At 47.6% G+C, this 10,000-nt stretch overlaps 1 protein-coding gene across 2 annotated transcripts in view; it reads left to right on the forward strand.

Annotated features, from left to right (window-relative positions):
• PIGF (phosphatidylinositol glycan anchor biosynthesis class F) overlaps positions 1 to 10,000 on the forward strand; it is a 242,991-nt gene that overhangs the window by 44,572 nt on the left and 188,419 nt on the right. The window lies entirely within an intron of this gene.

Consider the following 10,000-nt stretch of genomic DNA (forward strand, 5'->3'; position numbering starts at 1 on the left):
TCCGGGGGGGAGTTCGACACCCTTTTTTGCTCAGATAGCTCCTTCTCCGACCCGTTTCCCGGGCTCGGAGCCTTCGGAGCTGAGCAGCCTTGGAACCGGAGGTGGGTCGGTGCCGACCCTTCCCTCGAGCCTGTCAGGTCCGTTTTTGTCTGATCCGGGCTCTCATGCCGTGGACTGAGCGTTGGATCCGAGGGGATCAGTGTGTCTTCGGCTCCATCTAGGTCAGAGCACACTGGACCGTCTGATCCGATGGCTTCGGCGCCGGCCCAGATCCATCCATCGGATCCGAGTGAGGACCTGCTCTCGGATCCCAGAGAGAGCTGCTCTCCCTCGGCTTTCGATGTGGTGGAGAGGGCACTGTTGAGTGCATCCAGGCCCCCAGGTCCTTGCTACGGCTCCATCCTGCACTCCCTCGCTGTTGGGTCTGACTTCCGTCACCCGGCCCCAGGGCCAGCCTGCTTTGACGTCTCAGGTCGTTCCCTTGGAACAGGATGTGGCTGGTGAGACATCCTCGGACAGTCCCCCCGAGGACATCCCTCACAAGCGAAAGTGCAAGAGGAGGCATGTGAACTCTCCCGAGTCCTTGACTGATGACACGGATTTGGATGAAGGGGAAAGCTCCCCCAGGTCACCCCCCGAGGATGTCTCCTTTGGTGACATCATGGAAATCCTCAGGATAAGAGGGGTGTGGTCTGCCCCCAAGGCTTCCTCAGACGAATCCGTGTTCCTGGAGGCATTCGAAGCAGGCCCAACTACTTCTTGGGTGTCCCCTTCGCCCGACCCTTTAGTGGACCTTATTACCACTAGGGCATGGAAGGAGCTGGACACTGTGGAGCCAGTCCCTAAATGCCTGGACAAGATCCTTAGTCCCCCCTCTGAGAGGTCCCATTGGAGCAAGGGTCCCCTGTAGATGCCATGTTGGTGGCAGCGGCCACCAAGAGGGTGTTGGCTCAGGAGAGTCCCTCGGTCCATCCACCGAGCATGGAGTCCCGTTTGATGGATTGCTTAGGGAAGCGGACATTTAGTTCAGCGACCTTTTCGGTGAGGTCTCTGAACTACATGGCACATGTTATTCAGCTGCAGCGGGACCTTATCAAAGAGTACGCTGCGTCGCCCCTGGAGTCCATGTCGGTGGAGGACAAACGGCTGTACTCCACTCGAATGGCCACTCTTAGGTCAATATCTAACACCTCTATGCGGCTTTTGTCCCACGCCACAGAGGGAGCCGCTAGAGCCAGCAGAACAGGCCTCGTCATGTGACATCAGGCCTGGCTTCAGCATTGCGATTTCGCAGAACCCTTCAAGGCGTCATTTGCGAATGCCCCTTTCGATGGTTCTGCCCTGTTTGGCAAGACCGTTCGCGAGACCTTGGTCCAGAGAGAAAAGGACGGGAAGACGTTGTCTGCCGTCGGAGTCCGCTTCTCTGCGCCCTAGAGGTCCTTCTCCAAGAACCAAAAGGGTCGGAAGAAGATGTGGTTCCGAAAGTCACAACAATCCCAGTCCGCTCCGGATCCCCAGTCCTTCCGTGGCAGAGGAGGACAGGGTGGACGCCGCCCTAGAGGCAGAGGGAGCCCGAGGATTAGTGAGCCCAGAGAAGCCTTCTCTGACTGAACCACTCGGCGACCCTGAGGGGTTGCCAGACTGCTCCTCTCTGGTGGCAGTCGGGGGACGTTTTTCGAGGCACCTGGCAGCTTGGGAGTCCATCACAACAGACCGCTGGGTGTTTCGCATCATATCCAGAGGATACCAAATCACCTTTTCTCACATCCCTCTCGAATCCAAACGCCTCCCCGACGTCCCGCCTGATCAGAGGGAGGCCATGGCTGCGGAAATTCAGCAGCTCTTTGGTGCCAAAAAAGACTGGGGACCTAAGGCCAATCCTCAATCTCTCTCTCTCTCTCTCCTGAGCCTGTCAGTAACCAAGGAGAAGTTCCGGATGGTCACACTTCAATCCATTCTCCCCCTGTTGCGGCAAATGAAGTTAACTACTTCAGATAAAGAAGTTATGTACTCACCATAACGTTCCATCTGAGTAGGTAACCTTCATTTGTCTGCAACCATCCCACCCTCCTTCCCCCTGACCTTCGGATGTTCTTTGGTTAGAAGTTTTTACCCTGCCCTTTAGGCAAGGTAGTTATACTTCTTTATTAGCCATTTTGGCTATCGGCAAACTTGATCTGAGGTCAGTCAGGGTTAGTAGGGGATTATGGGTGAAGGGGAGGAGCTAGGAGCTCGGATCTAAGCTATGAAAGATTGCCGGCTCGGATCCGAGCCAAAGGTTGCAGACAAATGAAGGTTATCTACTCAGATGGAACGTTATGGTGAGTACATAACTTCTTATTTCTTCCTACTTTATTTTGCTTTTGCGTCATCTTAAAAGTACTCAGTTGTATTTATTACTGCTTGGTGTAACTCATTCTAAGCTTTTTAGTTTAAGCACTTGGGCTTCAGACCAGTTGTTTTACATTAGGAAGGTTTGTGGCCTGCACTGTGGTGGCAGGACAGGTAGCTTACATCCTTCTAAGTTGGGAACTGCTGATTGAGGGCTCAGTGTCTGTTATTCTAAAAGTGTATTAGTTCTGGTTTAAGCACTTGGGCTTCAGGCCAGTTATTTGACATTAAGAAGGTTCGTGGTCTGCACTCTTGTGGGAGGAGAGGCTGGACTGTGCCCTTCTTAGCTGGGAATTTCTGGTTAAAGGCTTATAGTGCCTGCATATTTGAACTGTTTCTTACTGAAATTGGTACACCTTGTTTGCTGCAGCATAGACTAGATCCAGGCCTGCTGAATCTAGCTTTGTTTGTATGCTTGTTGTTTGTTTGCTTGTTATTTCCCTGAAATGCTAATTCCACCTAAAACGCGGCTTTTCAGCGCTTCTGTGGATCCCTAGTGATATCTGCATGCTTACTGTACTTATTTCCTTGTTTCACTTGAAAGAAAGTTACTGTTTGTTGTTTTTGCATTTAAGTTACCTGTAACACATTGCATTTAAGTTACCTGGCACTTGCTCACTAAGTCAGCACTAAAAAATTAAAAGCACTACACCCTCACAAACTCCCCTTTAGTACCCTGTTCCCCATTGGCCCTTTTTTCAATTATAAAGGAATTCCCGATACTATTCTAGCATGTCCAAAGGTCAGATGTTCTTCATCTCACATTGCTGCAGTCCTTACACTTGGGTAGTCCGCTGTCCTCGGTCGGCCCGAATATCAAAGTATAAGGCTGACGTCGGTCAAGGCGCATTTGACTGACATCAGGACGTCAGGGTACAAATGCGCATGACCGACGTCATATCCTCAGTCTTTTTTGCGGCATGGTCCGATGCAGAAGCAGCATTGCAAGTGCCGGTTGGCGTTCTGAGATTTTTCGTTTTCGAAGTTTCAGACCGAGTCAAAGTTGGCTAAGTACCCTGTTGGGGAATATTTTAGTTTTTTCTTGCCTCAGTGGTTTACCGGATGTCAGAAAAAGTGAATAATTGCATTTCTTGTGGGAAACATATACCGCATAGAGATTATCATACTTTGTGTATTCCTTGTTTAGGGCCTGAGCACGACGTTGTTGGCTGTCGCTCTTGTGCTAGATTCAATAAACGCACTATAAAGAGAAGGTTGGATTGTGCCAGGTTAGTCTTTGGGAAGTGGTGCAATTATAAAATGCCGTCGGATGCTCCGACGCCCGCTTCTTCGAAGAAGCGCAAGGACAAAGCAATTAAGCCTAGGCTGGAAGAACCGGCTGTACCGGACGCCGGTTCTTTAGAGGTGTCGGTGGAGCCGGTGGTTCTACCGGAGATTTCTTTGGGTTCCCAGGGAGAGACTTTGTTATTGCAGGATGTGGCCTCTCAGGAGGCAGGTCAGGCTGAAGGGGCTTCTCAGGTTACTTTACTCCCCTCCCTTCCTAAGGTGGTTAGGCCCTCTCCTTCTGTTGCCAAGGCTTCTCCCAGGGGCAGGCCAGGTTTAGCTTCAGTTGGTGTCACCCCTAGTTCTTCAGGAACTGTGCCCAAGAAGCATATGCTTAAAATGGCAGAAGATTTGATTACTTTGATTAGGGGTTCTTTGCCCCCTCCTGATAAGAGACCTAGGGTGGAGCCTGAGCCAGGAGTTTTGAGCAGGCTTCGGATGTTTCAGAGTCTTGACTGAAGACTTGCAGGAGTATTCTCCTTATTCTGATTCTGATGTGGATGATTCTACTCCTTCTGCTTCTCCTCCTGAGGATTTTTCTTTTTCAGAAACTCTTCATTCTATGAGGGAGCATTTTAAGTGGGAAGGCCAGGACTTCTCTGATTCCAGGAAAAGGCTTAGGGAATTTTTGTTTTTACCCCAGCATAGGCCTTTGGCTATACCTCCTGTTTTAGATGTGGTGGAAGATGTTTTTGCAGAGGCTTCTCTTAATCCTGATTCTTTGCCTCCTGCTCCTGTTAAACCTGATAGATATTACAGGGTGCCTGAAGCTCATAAGTATCTTTTTAAGAGTCCTAGGGCAGACCCAGAAACTGTTAGTCAGGGCCCTAAAGGTGTTAAGGCTTCTGTTGTCAAGAATCCGGTTCCTTCAGACAAAGAGGCCAAGGCTTTGGATAGGTGGGGAAAGAAAGTTTATACTTCTTCCACTCTAGCTATGAGGGCTTTGAATTGCCAGTTTCACATGTTAAAATACCAAAACTATCTCCTTTCACAATTGAAGTCTAAGGTTGATGCTCTGGCGGAAGGTATTGATTGTAAAGAGTTGCAAGATTTAGTACATGTTTCTGAACAGGTGGGTAAGCATTCTTTGCAATGTGGTTTTGATGCTGTACAGGCCTCGTCTAGGGTGGCTGCCACTGGGTCAGTTCTTCAGGCACGCCTGGCTGAGGGATCAGAATTTATCTGACCATGTTAAAACAAGGATTTTAGATGCTCCTTTACAATCTGATGTGCTGTTTGGTTCTCCTGTTGAGACAGTTTTAAAGAAAATGGAAGACAAGGCTAAGTCTATGCAGACTGTTAAAGATTTTTTGCAGGTCCAGCCTCCAAAGTTTAGTAGAAATTGGCCTACTAAGGGGTGGATGTATCCTTCTTTTGATTCCCAGTCTAGGGGTAGATCTAGACGTGGTAGGGGCAGAGCTCAGGGTTCTTTCAGGCCTTGAACAGGGAGTTCTCCTGCTCAGTCTTCAGGTGAGGGCAGGGGTCAGTCCTTTCGTAAACAGACCCAATGACCTACCATTTCAGCTGCCAGAGCCTTCTCGTCTGGCAGCACCTTTGGGAGGAAGGTTGGCACTTTTCAAAGAAAATTGGAGTTTAATTACCCAAGACAGATGGGTATTGGATATCATACACCACGGTTACAGGTTTTATTTCCATACCTTGCCTCCTTTCAAAGGCATGCCAGACGTTCCTCCTCCACAAAGAATAGAGGCTCACAAGCAAATTTCTCTGTTACTCCAAATAGGGGCCATTCAGCCGGTCCCTATGCAAGAAGTGGGCCTAGGATTTTATTCTCGCCTGTTCCTAGTACCAAAGAAAGGGAACACGTGGAGACCAATTTTGGATTTATCTATCCTCAACACTTATTTGGACATTCCCAAGTTCAAAATGTTGACGTTACAGCAGCTTTTACCTCTGCTGGGCAAAGATCATTGGATGGTAACTTTAGATCTCAAGGAGGCTTATCTTCATGTTCCTATCAGACTGCGTTGCAGGAAGTATCTGCATTTTCGAGCTGGGACTTCTCATTATCAGTTCTCTGCATTGCCCTTTGGCTTATCTACTGCGCCCAGAGTGTTCACGAAGGTTCTGGCTCCAGTGATAGCTTTCCTCAGGTTAAAAGGAATACAGATTTATCCTTATTTGGACGATTGCCTAATTCTGGCTCAAGGAAGGGACGAGCTTCTTCATCATTTGGATTATGTGATAGCAGTGCTAAGATGCCTGGGGTATTCTGTGAGCGAAATAAAGTCCAGTCTAGTACCCTCTCAAGACATGTGCTTTCTGGGTGTGAGACTGAATACAGCATCCCAGATGGCCTTTTTGACCCCGGACAAACAAAAGAATCTTTCCCTTTACTTTCATCAGTTGTCTCATCAGTCCGGGCTGACTGCAAGGACAGTCCTTCAAGCCTTAGGGTTCATGGCATCTTGTATTCTGGTGCTTCCCAATGCCAAACTGCATATGAGGAAGCTACAATGGTATCTCAAAAATGTATGGACACAGCACTGCCAGGATTTGGACACTGTCATTCAAATAATACCTTGCATTGAAAAGGAATTTTTGTGGTGGGCTCAGGAATGTCACCTAAACAAGGGACTCTCTGTGACCCGGCCAGAGGCGAGTCAGATTCTAACGACAGATGCCTCAGACAAAGCTTGGGGAGCTCATCTGAATGGAAAGTGGATACAAGACAAGTGGCCTGCCAGACTACAACATCTACATATCAACTTGAAAGAGATGTTAGCAGTCCAGTTTGCATTAATAGCTTTCAAGGATTTACTTCTTCCAGGGCAGGTGTTGATTCTAACAGACAACACAACTGTCATGTGGTACATCAACAAGCAAGCGGAACACATTCTTATCCTCTATGCAGGCAAGCGATGATTTTGTGGGAGACTGCTCTCAGTTTACAGCTAAATCTTCAGGCAAGGTTTCTGCCGGGAGCACAGAACTCCTTAGCAGATGTGTTGAGCAGACAAATTATGGATCCCCACGAGTGGAAATTGGATCCTCATGTATTTCAGAAATTGACAGTGTCATGGGGAACTCCAGACATAGATCTGTTCGCTTCCCTCTAAACCACCAGCTGCCAAAGTTTTGCACAAAAGGTTTCATCCCACAGCTTGGAGAGTGGATGCTCTTTCTTTCAATTGGAGCAATCTTCATGTGTATGCCTTTCCGCCTCTGCCTCTCCTCCCAAAGGTACTACTGAAGGCAAGACAAGACAAGCCAAGGATGATTTTAATAGCTCCAGATTGGCCTCGACAGCATTGGTACCCATTACTGAGGAGCCTGGTACGGAAGCCTCCATGGCCTTTGCCTGCGATTCCACACCTGTTGTCTCAGGAGGACAGTCATTTGCTCAATGTCAAGCTTCACTCTCTGCACCTAACAGCCTGGCATATTCTGTTTTGAACCATAGTGGGCCTCCACTTCCACAACAAGTTTTGAATGTTATTTTGGAAGCTAGAAGGCCTAGTACAAGGAAAGTGTACGCAGACAAATGGAAGAGATTTTTATTTTGGAGTGCAGCAAAGGATTTTGATGTTTCTGAGCCTAATTTAAGTGTGGCTCTTCAATATCTTACTGAGTTACTGGACAAAGGTTTGTCCTTCTCTTCTATTAAGGTTCATGCTGCAGCAATTTCGGCTCACTACGATTGTGACCCACCATTGTTTTCTCATCCTTTGTTCAAGCAATTTCTTAGAGGGGCAAGGAATATAAGACCCCCACGAAGAGCTCCTACTCCTGCTTGGGATCTCAATTTTGTGTTGGAGAAACTCACTCTACAACCTTTTGAGCCTGCAGCTACTGCTGAATTAAAGTTTTTATCATGGAAGACTGCTTTTTTGTTGGCTATTACCTTTGCAAGAAGGGTTTCTGAGTTGCAGGCCCTTATGGCAGTTGAGCCTTTCTTAATTTTCCATAAGGATAGGGTATCTTTACGTACTAATCCTTCCTTTATGCCTAAAGTGGTTTCTAGTGTGGCTTTAAACCAAACTATTCATTTGCCTACCTTTTATGCAAATCCCCAAAATAAAGGGGAAAAGATTTTGCACACTTTAGATGTACACAGGCAGTTGAGATATTATTTGGACAGAACTAAAGGGTTCAGGCAGTCTCAGCAGTTGTTTGTTTCTTTTGCTTTGAGTTCTCAGGGCAAGCCTGTGTCAAAACAAACTATTTCTAAGTGGATTGGGTTTTGCATTGCTTTCTGTTATTCCCATCGTGGCAAGGAAGTTCCAGCTGGGATTAGGCCTCATTCCACTAGGGCTACTGCCACTTCAACAGCTTTTTTGAGAGGGGTGGCAACTAAGGTTATTTTGGAGGCAGCTACTTGGAGTTCAGTGCATACTTTTTCCAGGCATTATCACCTACCACTTTACTCTAAATCCAGGGCTGGTTTTGCCACTGCTGTTTTGCAGGGCATTTTGGCAGCTCCTGCTTCCTTATAATTTGGCCATCCTCCCTTTCCTCTGCTTTGGGATTCTACCCAAGTGTAAGGACTGCAGCAATGTGAGATGAAGAACATAGTACAGTTTTGTACCTACCATAAATGTAGATGTTCGAAGATCCACATTGCTGCAGTCCAATTTACCCTCCCTCCTTCCCCTCTGTAGTTAGAGGCGGTTGTGTGGGTTGGGTGGTCATTTGGGTGTATATTGTCTATTGTATATATTGTACATATTTTTAGTGCTAGGAGGGTTGGTTGTTGGTTTGCTGTCTTTTGGTTTTTGACCTTTATTTTTAGGGTCTTCTGACATCTGGGGCAAGAAAAGACTGAGGATATGACGTCGGTCATGCGCATTTGTACCCTGACGTCCTGATGTCAGTCAAATGCGCCTTGACCGACGTCAGCCTTATACTTTGATATTCGGGCCGACCGAGGACAGCGGACTACCCAAGTGTAAGGACTGCAGCAATGTGGATCTTCGAACATCTACATTTATGGTAGGTACAAAACTGTACTTTGTCAATCTCCTCTCTGGTCCAGCTGGTGAATCTGGGAATCTTGAGGCAATGTTACAACAGCCTCATGTACACAGACAACCCTCTCCTCCTCCCAACAAATTCCAACACATGTGAGAGATGCAACCATATAGCCAAACTGGAGGCTAAGCTCTCTCAACTCAGTACTGGCGTAACCAGTCAGGAGGAGAAGGAAACCACATTCACTACAATTCCAGTCTCACATAGACCTACCACGACAGCAAACCAAACACAAAAACATACTCGGAGGCTCTAAATAAAAATCTGCCTAAGCAGCAGAGACCTCCAAAGTAGACACCCAAGCAATCGCTACCCCAAAACAAAACACGTGCAACACATAGCTCACAAAGTCAGTATGCCGAACAGTCACAGCCCTTAAGGCTAAACAACACACCTGATACACTTGTAATAGGCGACTCTATCATCAGGCACACTGATGTCCCGCTCACCAGGCTGAACAAGGAGAAGGTCACGGTGAGCTGCCTGTCGGACGCTAGGATCCGCCACATAACACAAGCTCTCGGGTCACTCCAAGGCAAGTACAAATATGACTCGGTCATTGTCCATGCTGGTGTGAATGACCTGAGACGTACCTCCCTGGACTACATGAAAGGAGACCTAGAGGAGTTCTTTGAGCATCTAGCCCAGGCCGGTATCACCCTGGCAATGAGTAGCATCTTAGCCTCACCAAGAATGATGCCACAATATGAAGACAAGATGATCAATTTCAACAATTGGCTTAAGTATTGGTGTCATTCAAAGGGGATCCAATGCCTGTCAGCCTGGGATGACATGCTCGACAAGCCACTTTGCTTCGCTAGGGACGGCTTGCACCTGTCACCCCTGGGCTTTCGGATAATGGCAAAGGCTCTTGCTACCCCCATAGTGCCTTTTTTAGGCAAGGCTCAAAAGACAAACCCACCTCCATAGGTATCACAAGGGATAAGAAACTAAGAGTAATGCTACTCAATGCCAGAAGTCTAAACCTCAAGATGCACGCACTCAACTCTCCTTAGCATGGAGAACATCGATATCTGTGCAGTAACAGAAACCTGGTTCAAGGCTCCCGAGAGCACCCCAGCACTACCAGGTTATACCTCATACCATGCTTTTCGGCCCCAAAACTTGGACCGAACCACAAAAGGAGGGGGGAGTATCCATATTCGTCAAAGATACCCACACCTCCAGGTTGGTGGCACAGCACGAAGCATCAGAGACTATCCATGTGTAACTAACAGTGGGTAAAACTGCCTTCCAGTTTATAGCCTTCTACAGACCACCCTCCCAAACCCAGGAACCCCACTCTGCCTTCCTGAGAACACTGGAAAATATG

This window comes from Protopterus annectens, chromosome 1.part0 (assembly GCF_019279795.1).
Source record: "Protopterus annectens isolate FY-2018-M chromosome 1.part0, PAN1.0, whole genome shotgun sequence".
Taxonomy (NCBI): Eukaryota; Metazoa; Chordata; order Ceratodontiformes; family Protopteridae; genus Protopterus; species Protopterus annectens.